This window comes from Pongo abelii, chromosome 3 (genome assembly GCF_028885655.2).
Source record: "Pongo abelii isolate AG06213 chromosome 3, NHGRI_mPonAbe1-v2.0_pri, whole genome shotgun sequence".
NCBI classification, from domain to species: Eukaryota; Metazoa; Chordata; class Mammalia; order Primates; family Hominidae; genus Pongo; species Pongo abelii.
In genome coordinates this window covers 72,650,968-72,663,212 of record NC_071988.2, presented here as the reverse complement: position 1 = coordinate 72,663,212, position 12,245 = coordinate 72,650,968, and positions in this window count along the sequence as shown.

Here is a 12,245-nt window from a genome sequence, read left to right as displayed (position 1 = left end):
CAGTTTCCACAAGAAGAGTCATGCAGAACCGCTCTACGAAAAGGAATGTTCAACACTGTGAGTTCAATCCCCACGTGACAAAGAAGTTTCGGAGAATGCTTCCGTCTAGTTTGTATGTGAAGATATTTCCTTTTCCAACTCCAGCCTCAACGCGCTCCAAATATCCACTTGCGAATACTACCAAAACGGTGTTTCAAAACTGGTCTATCAAAACGAAGGTTCAACTCTGTGAGTTGAAAGCACTCACCACAAAGAAGTTTGTGAGAATGCTTCCATCTAGTTTTTATGCAATGTTATTTCCTTTTGCAGCGTAGGCCTCAAAGCGCTCCAATTATCCACTTGCAGACTCTACAAAAAGAGTGTTTCCAAACTGCTCTAGCAAAAAGAAGGCTGAACTCTGTGAGTTGAATGCACAAAGCACAGGGAACTTTCTGAGAATGCCTTTGTCTCGTTTCTACGTGAAGACATTTCCTTTTCCAGCATAGGCCTCAAAGCACTCCATACATCCACCTGAAGATTCTACTAAAAGAGTGTTTCCAAACTTCTCTATCAAAAGGAAGGTTCTACTCTGTGAGTTCAATGCACCCATGACCAAGACGTTTCTGAGAATGCTTCTGTCTAGTTTTTCTGTGAAGATATTTCCTTTTCCAGCCGAGGCCTCAAAGCGCTCCACATATCCACTTGCAGATTCTACCAAAAGAGTGTTTCAAAACTGCTCTTTCCAAAGGAAGCTTCAAGTCTGTGCGTTGAATGCCCTCATCGCAAAGAAGTTTCTGAGAATGCTTCTGTCTAGTTTATATGTGAAGATATTTCCTTTTCCAACATAGGCCTCAAAGCGCTCCAAATAAACACTTGCAGATTCTACAAAAGGAGTGTTTCAAAACTGTTCTCTCAAGAGGGACGTTCAAGTCTGTGAGTGGAACGCACTCATCACAAAGAAGTTTCTGAGAATCCATCTGTCTGGTTTCTATGTGATGATATTTCGTTTCCCAGCATTGGCCTCGAAGCGCTCCCAAGATCCTCATTCAGATGCCTGTAAAAGAGTGTTTCAAAACTTCTCTATCAAAAGGAAGGTTCAAGCCTGTGAGTTGAATGCACTCATCACACAGAAGTTTCTGAGAAGGCTTCTGTCTAGTTTCTATGTGAAGATATTTCCCTTTCCATCATAGGCCTCAAATCGCTCCAAATATCCACTTGCAGATGTTACAAAAAGGCTGTTTCCAAACGGCTCTATCAAAAGGCCGGTTCAACTCTGTGAGTTGAATGCACACATCACAAAGAAGTTTCTGAGAATGCTTCTGTCTAGTGTTTATGTGAAGATATTCCCTTTTCCAGCATAGGCCTCAAAGCCCTCCAAGTATCCACTTGCAGATTCTACACAAAGTGCGTTTCAGAACTGCTCTATCAAAAGGAAGGTTCAACCCTGTGAGTTGAATGCACACATCGCAAAGATGTTTCTGAGAATGCTTCTGTCTAGTTTTTAGGTGAAGATATTTCATTTCCCAGCAAAGGCCTCAAAACGCTCCAAATATCCACTTGCAGATTCTACAAAAGGAGTGTTTCAAAACTGCTCTTTCAAAAGGAAGGTTCAAGTCTGTGAGTTGAAGGCACTCATCACAAAGAAGTTTGTGAGAATGCTTCTGTCTACTTGGTATGTGAAGATATTTCCTCTTCCAGCACAGGCCTCCAAAAGCTCCAAACATCCCCTAGCAAATTCTGCAAAAAGAGTGTTTCAAAACTGCGCTCTCCAAAGGAAGAGTCCCCTCCGTGAGTTGAATGCATAAAGCACAGGGTAGTTTCTGAGAACGCTTCCGTCTAGTTTTTAAGGGAAGATATTTCCTTTTCCAGTGTTGGCCTCTCGGCACACCGAATATCCCCTTGAAGATTCTACTCAAAGAGAGTTTCAAAACTGCTATAGCAAAGGGGAGCTTCAACTCTGTGAGTTGAATGCGCAGGTCACAGAGAAGTTTCTGAGAATGCTTCTCTCTAGTTTTTATGTGAAGCTATTTCCTTTTCCAGCATAGGCCTCAAAGCGTTCCAAGTATCGACTTGCAGATTCTACAAAAAGAGCGTTTCAAAGCTGTTCTATCAAAAGGAAGGTTCAACTCTGTGAGTTGAATGCAGAAAGCACAGGGAAGTCTCTGAGAATGCTTCCGTCTAGGTTCTAAGTGAAGTTATTTCCTTTTCCAGGGTAGGACTCAAAGCACTCCAAATCTCCACTTGCAGATTCTACAAAAAGAGTGTTTCAAAACTGCTCTATCAAAAGGAAGGTTCAACTCGGTGAGTTGAATGCGCACATCGGAAAAGGTTCCTGAGAATGCTTCTGTCTAGTTTTCGTGTGAAGATATTTCCTTTTCCAGCATAGGCATCAAAGCGCCCTAGTGATCCCCTTGCAGATTCCACAAAAAGAGTGTCTCAAAACTCTTCTCTCGAAAGGAAGGTTCGACTCTGTGAGTAGAAGGCACTCATCGCAAAGAAGTTTCTGAGAAGAGTTCAATCTAGTTTTCATCGTAATGTATGTTCCTTTCCACTAGATGCCGCAATCGCACCAAATATCCACTTGCAGTTTCCACAAGAAGAGTCATGCAGAACCGCTCTACGAAAAGGAATGTTCAACACTGTGAGTTCAATCCCCACGTGACAAAGAAGTTTCGGAGAATGCTTCCGTCTAGTTTGTATGTGAAGATATTTCCTTTTCCAACTCCAGCCTCAACGCGCTCCAAATATCCACTTGCGAATACTACCAAAACGGTGTTTCAAAACTGGTCTATCAAAACGAAGGTTCAACTCTGTGAGTTGAAAGCACTCACCACAAAGAAGTTTGTGAGAATGCTTCCATCTAGTTTTTATGCAATGTTATTTCCTTTTGCAGCGTAGGCCTCAAAGCGCTCCAATTATCCACTTGCAGACTCTACAAAAAGAGTGTTTCCAAACTGCTCTAGCAAAAAGAAGGCTGAACTCTGTGAGTTGAATGCACAAAGCACAGGGAACTTTCTGAGAATGCCTTTGTCTCGTTTCTACGTGAAGACATTTCCTTTTCCAGCATAGGCCTCAAAGCACTCCATACATCCACCTGAAGATTCTACTAAAAGAGTGTTTCCAAACTTCTCTATCAAAAGGAAGGTTCTACTCTGTGAGTTCAATGCACCCATGACCAAGACGTTTCTGAGCATGCTTCTGTCTAGTTTTTCTGTGAAGATATTTCCTTTTCCAGCCGAGGCCTCAAAGCGCTCCACATATCCACTTGCAGATTCTACCAAAAGAGTGTTTCAAAACTGCTCTTTTCAAAGGAAGCTTCAAGTCTGTGCGTTGAATGCCCTCATCGCAAAGAAGTTTCTGAGAATGCTTCTGTCTAGTTTATATGTGAAGATATTTCCTTTTCCAACATAGGCCTCAAAGCGCTCCAAATAAACACTTGCAGATTCTACAAAAGGAGTGTTTCAAAACTGTTCTCTCAAGAGGGACGTTCAAGTCTGTGAGTGGAACGCACTCATCACAAAGGAGTTTCTGAGAATCCATCTGTCTGGTTTCTATGTGATGATATTTCGTTTCCCAGCATTGGCCTCGAAGCGCTCCCAAGATCCTCATTCAGAAGCCTCTAAAAGAGTGTTTCAAAACTTCTCTATCAAAAGGAAGATTCAAGCCTGTGAGTTGAATGCACTCATCACACAGAAGTTTCTGAGAAGGCTTCTGTCTAGTTTCTATGTGAAGATATTTCCCTTTCCATCATAGGCCTCAAATCGCTCCAAATATCCACTTGCAGATGTTACAAAAAGGCTGTTTCCAAACGGCTCTATCAAAAGGCCGGTTCAACTCTGTGAGTTGAATGCACACATCACAAAGAAGTTTCTGAGAATGCTTCTGTCTAGTGTTTATGTGAAGATATTCCCTTTTCCAGCATAGGTCTCAAAGCCCTCCAAGTATCCACTTGCAGATTCTACACAAAGTGCGTTTCAGAACTGCTCTATCAAAAGGAAGGTTCAACCCTGTGAGTTGAATGCACACATCGCAAAGAAGTTTCTGAGAATGCTTCTGTCTAGTTTTTAGGTGAAGATATTTCATTTCCCAGCAAAGGCCTCAAAACGCTCCAAATATCCACTTGCAGATTCTACAAAAGGAGTGTTTCAAAACTGCTCTTTCAAAAGGAAGGTTCAAGTCTGTGAGTTGAAGGCACTCATCACAAAGAAGTTTGTGAGAATGCTTCTGTCTACTTGGTATGTGAAGATATTTCCTCTTCCAGCACAGGCCTCCAAAAGCTCCAAACATCCCCTAGCAAATTCTGCAAAAAGAGTGTTTCAAAACTGCGCTCTCCAAAGGAAGAGTCCCCTCCGTGAGTTGAATGCATAAAGCACAGGGTAGTTTCTGAGAACGCTTCCGTCTAGTTTTTAAGGGAAGATATTTCCTTTTCCAGTGTTGGCCTCTCGGCACACCGAATATCCCCTTGAAGATTCTACTCAAAGAGAGTTTCAAAACTGCTATAGCAAAGGGGAGCTTCAACTCTGTGAGTTGAATGCGCAGGTCACAGAGAAGTTTCTGAGAATGCTTCTCTCTAGTTTTTATGTGAAGCTATTTCCTTTTCCAGCATAGGCCTCAAAGCGTTCCAAGTATCGACTTGCAGATTCTACAAAAAGAGCGTTTCAAAGCTGTTCTATCAAAAGGAAGGTTCAACTCTGTGAGTTGAATGCAGAAAGCACAGGGAAGTCTCTGAGAATGCTTCCGTCTAGGTTCTAAGTGAAGTTATTTCCTTTTCCAGGGTAGGACTCAAAGCACTCCAAATCTCCACTTGCAGATTCTACAAAAAGAGTGTTTCAAAACTGCTCTATCAAAAGGAAGGTTCAACTCGGTGAGTTGAATGCGCACATCGGAAAAGGTTCCTGAGAATGCTTCTGTCTAGTTTTCGTGTGAAGATATTTCCTTTTCCAGCATAGGCATCAAAGCGCCCTAGTGATCCCCTTGCAGATTCCACAAAAAGAGTGTCTCAAAACTCTTCTCTCGAAAGGAAGGTTCGACTCTGTGAGTAGAAGGCACTCATCGCAAAGAAGTTTCTGAGAAGAGTTCAATCTAGTTTTCATCGTAATGTATGTTCCTTTCCACTAGATGCCGCAATCGCACCAAATATCCACTTGCAGTTTCCACAAGAAGAGTCATGCAGAACCGCTCTACGAAAAGGAATGTTCAACACTGTGAGTTCAATCCCCACGTGACAAAGAAGTTTCGGAGAATGCTTCCGTCTAGTTTGTATGTGAAGATATTTCCTTTTCCAACTCCAGCCTCAACGCGCTCCAAATATCCACTTGCGAATACTACCAAAACGGTGTTTCAAAACTGGTCTATCAAAACGAAGGTTCAACTCTGTGAGTTGAAAGCACTCACCACAAAGAAGTTTGTGAGAATGCTTCCATCTAGTTTTTATGCAATGTTATTTCCTTTTGCAGCGTAGGCCTCAAAGCGCTCCAATTATCCACTTGCAGACTCTACAAAAAGAGTGTTTCCAAACTGCTCTAGCAAAAAGAAGGCTGAACTCTGTGAGTTGAATGCACAAAGCACAGGGAACTTTCTGAGAATGCCTTTGTCTCGTTTCTACGTGAAGACATTTCCTTTTCCAGCATAGGCCTCAAAGCACTCCATACATCCACCTGAAGATTCTACTAAAAGAGTGTTTCCAAACTTCTCTATCAAAAGGAAGGTTCTACTCTGTGAGTTCAATGCACCCATGACCAAGACGTTTCTGAGCATGCTTCTGTCTAGTTTTTCTGTGAAGATATTTCCTTTTCCAGCCGAGGCCTCAAAGCGCTCCACATATCCACTTGCAGATTCTACCAAAAGAGTGTTTCAAAACTGCTCTTTCCAAAGGAAGCTTCAAGTCTGTGCGTTGAATGCCCTCATCGCAAAGAAGTTTCTGAGAATGCTTCTGTCTAGTTTATATGTGAAGATATTTCCTTTTCCAACATAGGCCTCAAAGCGCTCCAAATAAACACTTGCAGATTCTACAAAAGGAGTGTTTCAAAACTGTTCTCTCAAGAGGGACGTTCAAGTCTGTGAGTGGAACGCACTCATCACAAAGAAGTTTCTGAGAATCCATCTGTCTGGTTTCTATGTGATGATATTTCGTTTCCCAGCATTGGCCTCGAAGCGCTCCCAAGATCCTCATTCAGATGCCTGTAAAAGAGTGTTTCAAAACTTCTCTATCAAAAGGAAGGTTCAAGCCTGTGAGTTGAATGCACTCATCACACAGAAGTTTCTGAGAAGGCTTCTGTCTAGTTTCTATGTGAAGATATTTCCCTTTCCATCATAGGCCTCAAATCGCTCCAAATATCCACTTGCAGATGTTACAAAAAGGCTGTTTCCAAACGGCTCTATCAAAAGGCCGGTTCAACTCTGTGAGTTGAATGCACACATCACAAAGAAGTTTCTGAGAATGCTTCTGTCTAGTGTTTATGTGAAGATATTCCCTTTTCCAGCATAGGCCTCAAAGCCCTCCAAGTATCCACTTGCAGATTCTACACAAAGTGCGTTTCAGAACTGCTCTATCAAAAGGAAGGTTCAACCCTGTGAGTTGAATGCACACATCGCAAAGATGTTTCTGAGAATGCTTCTGTCTAGTTTTTAGGTGAAGATATTTCATTTCCCAGCAAAGGCCTCAAAACGCTCCAAATATCCACTTGCAGATTCTACAAAAGGAGTGTTTCAAAACTGCTCTTTCAAAAGGAAGGTTCAAGTCTGTGAGTTGAAGGCACTCATCACAAAGAAGTTTGTGAGAATGCTTCTGTCTACTTGGTATGTGAAGATATTTCCTCTTCCAGCACAGGCCTCCAAAAGCTCCAAACATCCCCTAGCAAATTCTGCAAAAAGAGTGTTTCAAAACTGCGCTCTCCAAAGGAAGAGTCCCCTCCGTGAGTTGAATGCATAAAGCACAGGGTAGTTTCTGAGAACGCTTCCGTCTAGTTTTTAAGGGAAGATATTTCCTTTTCCAGTGTTGGCCTCTCGGCACACCGACTATCCCCTTGAAGATTCTACTCAAAGAGAGTTTCAAAACTGCTATAGCAAAGGGGAGCTTCAACTCTGTGAGTTGAATGCGCAGGTCACAGAGAAGTTTCTGAGAATGCTTCTCTCTAGTTTTTATGTGAAGCTATTTCCTTTTCCAGCATAGGCCTCAAAGCGTTCCAAGTATCGACTTGCAGATTCTACAAAAAGAGCGTTTCAAAGCTGTTCTATCAAAAGGAAGGTTCAACTCTGTGAGTTGAATGCAGAAAGCACAGGGAAGTCTCTGAGAATGCTTCCGTCTAGGTTCTAAGTGAAGTTATTTCCTTTTCCAGGGTAGGACTCAAAGCACTCCAAATCTCCACTTGCAGATTCTACAAAAAGAGTGTTTCAAAACTGCTCTATCAAAAGGAAGGTTCAACTCGGTGAGTTGAATGCGCACATCGGAAAAGGTTCCTGAGAATGCTTCTGTCTAGTTTTCGTGTGAAGATATTTCCTTTTCCAGCATAGGCATCAAAGCGCCCTAGTGATCCCCTTGCAGATTCCACAAAAAGAGTGTCTCAAAACTCTTCTCTCGAAAGGAAGGTTCGACTCTGTGAGTAGAAGGCACTCATCGCAAAGAAGTTTCTGAGAAGAGTTCAATCTAGTTTTCATCGTAATGTATGTTCCTTTCCACTAGATGCCGCAATCGCACCAAATATCCACTTGCAGTTTCCACAAGAAGAGTCATGCAGAACCGCTCTACGAAAAGGAATGTTCAACACTGTGAGTTCAATCCCCACGTGACAAAGAAGTTTCGGAGAATGCTTCCGTCTAGTTTGTATGTGAAGATATTTCCTTTTCCAACTCCAGCCTCAACGCGCTCCAAATATCCACTTGCGAATACTACCAAAACGGTGTTTCAAAACTGGTCTATCAAAACGAAGGTTCAACTCTGTGAGTTGAAAGCACTCACCACAAAGAAGTTTGTGAGAATGCTTCCATCTAGTTTTTATGCAATGTTATTTCCTTTTGCAGCGTAGGCCTCAAAGCGCTCCAATTATCCACTTGCAGACTCTACAAAAAGAGTGTTTCCAAACTGCTCTAGCAAAAAGAAGGCTGAACTCTGTGAGTTGAATGCACAAAGCACAGGGAACTTTCTGAGAATGCCTTTGTCTCGTTTCTACGTGAAGACATTTCCTTTTCCAGCATAGGCCTCAAAGCACTCCATACATCCACCTGAAGATTCTACTAAAAGAGTGTTTCCAAACTTCTCTATCAAAAGGAAGGTTCTACTCTGTGAGTTCAATGCACCCATGACCAAGACGTTTCTGAGCATGCTTCTGTCTAGTTTTTCTGTGAAGATATTTCCTTTTCCAGCCGAGGCCTCAAAGCGCTCCACATATCCACTTGCAGATTCTACCAAAAGAGTGTTTCAAAACTGCTCTTTCCAAAGGAAGCTTCAAGTCTGTGCGTTGAATGCCCTCATCGCAAAGAAGTTTCTGAGAATGCTTCTGTCTAGTTTATATGTGAAGATATTTCCTTTTCCAACATAGGCCTCAAAGCGCTCCAAATAAACACTTGCAGATTCTACAAAAGGAGTGTTTCAAAACTGTTCTCTCAAGAGGGACGTTCAAGTCTGTGAGTGGAACGCACTCATCACAAAGAAGTTTCTGAGAATCCATCTGTCTGGTTTCTATGTGATGATATTTCGTTTCCCAGCATTGGCCTCGAAGCGCTCCCAAGATCCTCATTCAGATGCCTCTAAAAGAGTGTTTCAAAACTTCTCTATCAAAAGGAAGGTTCAAGCCTGTGAGTTGAATGCACTCATCACACAGAAGTTTCTGAGAAGGCTTCTGTCTAGTTTCTATGTGAAGATATTTCCCTTTCCATCATAGGCCTCAAATCGCTCCAAATATCCACTTGCAGATGTTACAAAAAGGCTGTTTCCAAACGGCTCTATCAAAAGGCCGGTTCAACTCTGTGAGTTGAATGCACACATCACAAAGAAGTTTCTGAGAATGCTTCTGTCTAGTGTTTATGTGAAGATATTCCCTTTTCCAGCATAGGCCTCAAAGCCCTCCAAGTATCCACTTGCAGATTCTACACAAAGTGCGTTTCAGAACTGCTCTATCAAAAGGAAGGTTCAACCCTGTGAGTTGAATGCACACATCGCAAAGATGTTTCTGAGAATGCTTCTGTCTAGTTTTTAGGTGAAGATATTTCATTTCCCAGCAAAGGCCTCAAAACGCTCCAAATATCCACTTGCAGATTCTACAAAAGGAGTGTTTCAAAACTGCTCTTTCAAAAGGAAGGTTCAAGTCTGTGAGTTGAAGGCACTCATCACAAAGAAGTTTGTGAGAATGCTTCTGTCTACTTGGTATGTGAAGATATTTCCTCTTCCAGCACAGGCCTCCAAAAGCTCCAAACATCCCCTAGCAAATTCTGCAAAAAGAGTGTTTCAAAACTGCGCTCTCCAAAGGAAGAGTCCCCTCCGTGAGTTGAATGCATAAAGCACAGGGTAGTTTCTGAGAACGCTTCCGTCTAGTTTTTAAGGGAAGATATTTCCTTTTCCAGTGTTGGCCTCTCGGCACACCGACTATCCCCTTGAAGATTCTACTCAAAGAGAGTTTCAAAACTGCTATAGCAAAGGGGAGCTTCAACTCTGTGAGTTGAATGCGCAGGTCACAGAGAAGTTTCTGAGAATGCTTCTCTCTAGTTTTTATGTGAAGCTATTTCCTTTTCCAGCATAGGCCTCAAAGCGTTCCAAGTATCGACTTGCAGATTCTACAAAAAGAGCGTTTCAAAGCTGTTCTATCAAAAGGAAGGTTCAACTCTGTGAGTTGAATGCAGAAAGCACAGGGAAGTCTCTGAGAATGCTTCCGTCTAGGTTCTAAGTGAAGTTATTTCCTTTTCCAGGGTAGGACTCAAAGCACTCCAAATCTCCACTTGCAGATTCTACAAAAAGAGTGTTTCAAAACTGCTCTATCAAAAGGAAGGTTCAACTCGGTGAGTTGAATGCGCACATCGGAAAAGGTTCCTGAGAATGCTTCTGTCTAGTTTTCGTGTGAAGATATTTCCTTTTCCAGCATAGGCATCAAAGCGCCCTAGTGATCCCCTTGCAGATTCCACAAAAAGAGTGTCTCAAAACTCTTCTCTCGAAAGGAAGGTTCGACTCTGTGAGTAGAAGGCACTCATCGCAAAGAAGTTTCTGAGAAGAGTTCAATCTAGTTTTCATCGTAATGTATGTTCCTTTCCACTAGATGCCGCAATCGCACCAAATATCCACTTGCAGTTTCCACAAGAAGAGTCATGCAGAACCGCTCTACGAAAAGGAATGTTCAACACTGTGAGTTCAATCCCCACGTGACAAAGAAGTTTCGGAGAATGCTTCCGTCTAGTTTGTATGTGAAGATATTTCCTTTTCCAACTCCAGCCTCAACGCGCTCCAAATATCCACTTGCGAATACTACCAAAACGGTGTTTCAAAACTGGTCTATCAAAACGAAGGTTCAACTCTGTGAGTTGAAAGCACTCACCACAAAGAAGTTTGTGAGAATGCTTCCATCTAGTTTTTATGCAATGTTATTTCCTTTTGCAGCGTAGGCCTCAAAGCGCTCCAATTATCCACTTGCAGACTCTACAAAAAGAGTGTTTCCAAACTGCTCTAGCAAAAAGAAGGCTGAACTCTGTGAGTTGAATGCACAAAGCACAGGGAACTTTCTGAGAATGCCTTTGTCTCGTTTCTACGTGAAGACATTTCCTTTTCCAGCATAGGCCTCAAAGCACTCCATACATCCACCTGAAGATTCTACTAAAAGAGTGTTTCCAAACTTCTCTATCAAAAGGAAGGTTCTACTCTGTGAGTTCAATGCACCCATGACCAAGACGTTTCTGAGCATGCTTCTGTCTAGTTTTTCTGTGAAGATATTTCCTTTTCCAGCCGAGGCCTCAAAGCGCTCCACATATCCACTTGCAGATTCTACCAAAAGAGTGTTTCAAAACTGCTCTTTCCAAAGGAAGCTTCAAGTCTGTGCGTTGAATGCCCTCATCGCAAAGAAGTTTCTGAGAATGCTTCTGTCTAGTTTATATGTGAAGATATTTCCTTTTCCAACATAGGCCTCAAAGCGCTCCAAATAAACACTTGCAGATTCTACAAAAGGAGTGTTTCAAAACTGTTCTCTCAAGAGGGACGTTCAAGTCTGTGAGTGGAACGCACTCATCACAAAGAAGTTTCTGAGAATCCATCTGTCTGGTTTCTATGTGATGATATTTCGTTTCCCAGCATTGGCCTCGAAGCGCTCCCAAGATCCTCATTCAGATGCCTCTAAAAGAGTGTTTCAAAACTTCTCTATCAAAAGGAAGGTTCAAGCCTGTGAGTTGAATGCACTCATCACACAGAAGTTTCTGAGAAGGCTTCTGTCTAGTTTCTATGTGAAGATATTTCCCTTTCCATCATAGGCCTCAAATCGCTCCAAATATCCACTTGCAGATGTTACAAAAAGGCTGTTTCCAAACGGCTCTATCAAAAGGCCGGTTCAACTCTGTGAGTTGAATGCACACATCACAAAGAAGTTTCTGAGAATGCTTCTGTCTAGTGTTTATGTGAAGATATTCCCTTTTCCAGCATAGGCCTCAAAGCCCTCCAAGTATCCACTTGCAGATTCTACACAAAGTGCGTTTCAGAACTGCTCTATCAAAAGGAAGGTTCAACCCTGTGAGTTGAATGCACACATCGCAAAGATGTTTCTGAGAATGCTTCTGTCTAGTTTTTAGGTGAAGATATTTCATTTCCCAGCAAAGGCCTCAAAACGCTCCAAATATCCACTTGCAGATTCTACAAAAGGAGTGTTTCAAAACTGCTCTTTCAAAAGGAAGGTTCAAGTCTGTGAGTTGAAGGCACTCATCACAAAGAAGTTTGTGAGAATGCTTCTGTCTACTTGGTATGTGAAGATATTTCCTCTTCCAGCACAGGCCTCCAAAAGCTCCAAACATCCCCTAGCAAATTCTGCAAAAAGAGTGTTTCAAAACTGCGCTCTCCAAAGGAAGAGTCCCCTCCGTGAGTTGAATGCATAAAGCACAGGGTAGTTTCTGAGAACGCTTCCGTCTAGTTTTTAAGGGAAGATATTTCCTTTTCCAGTGTTGGCCTCTCGGCACACCGAATATCCCCTTGAAGATTCTACTCAAAGAGAGTTTCAAAACTGCTATAGCAAAGGGGAGCTTCAACTCTGTGAGTTGAATGCGCAGGTCACAGAGAAGTTTCTGAGAATGCTTCTCTCTAGTTT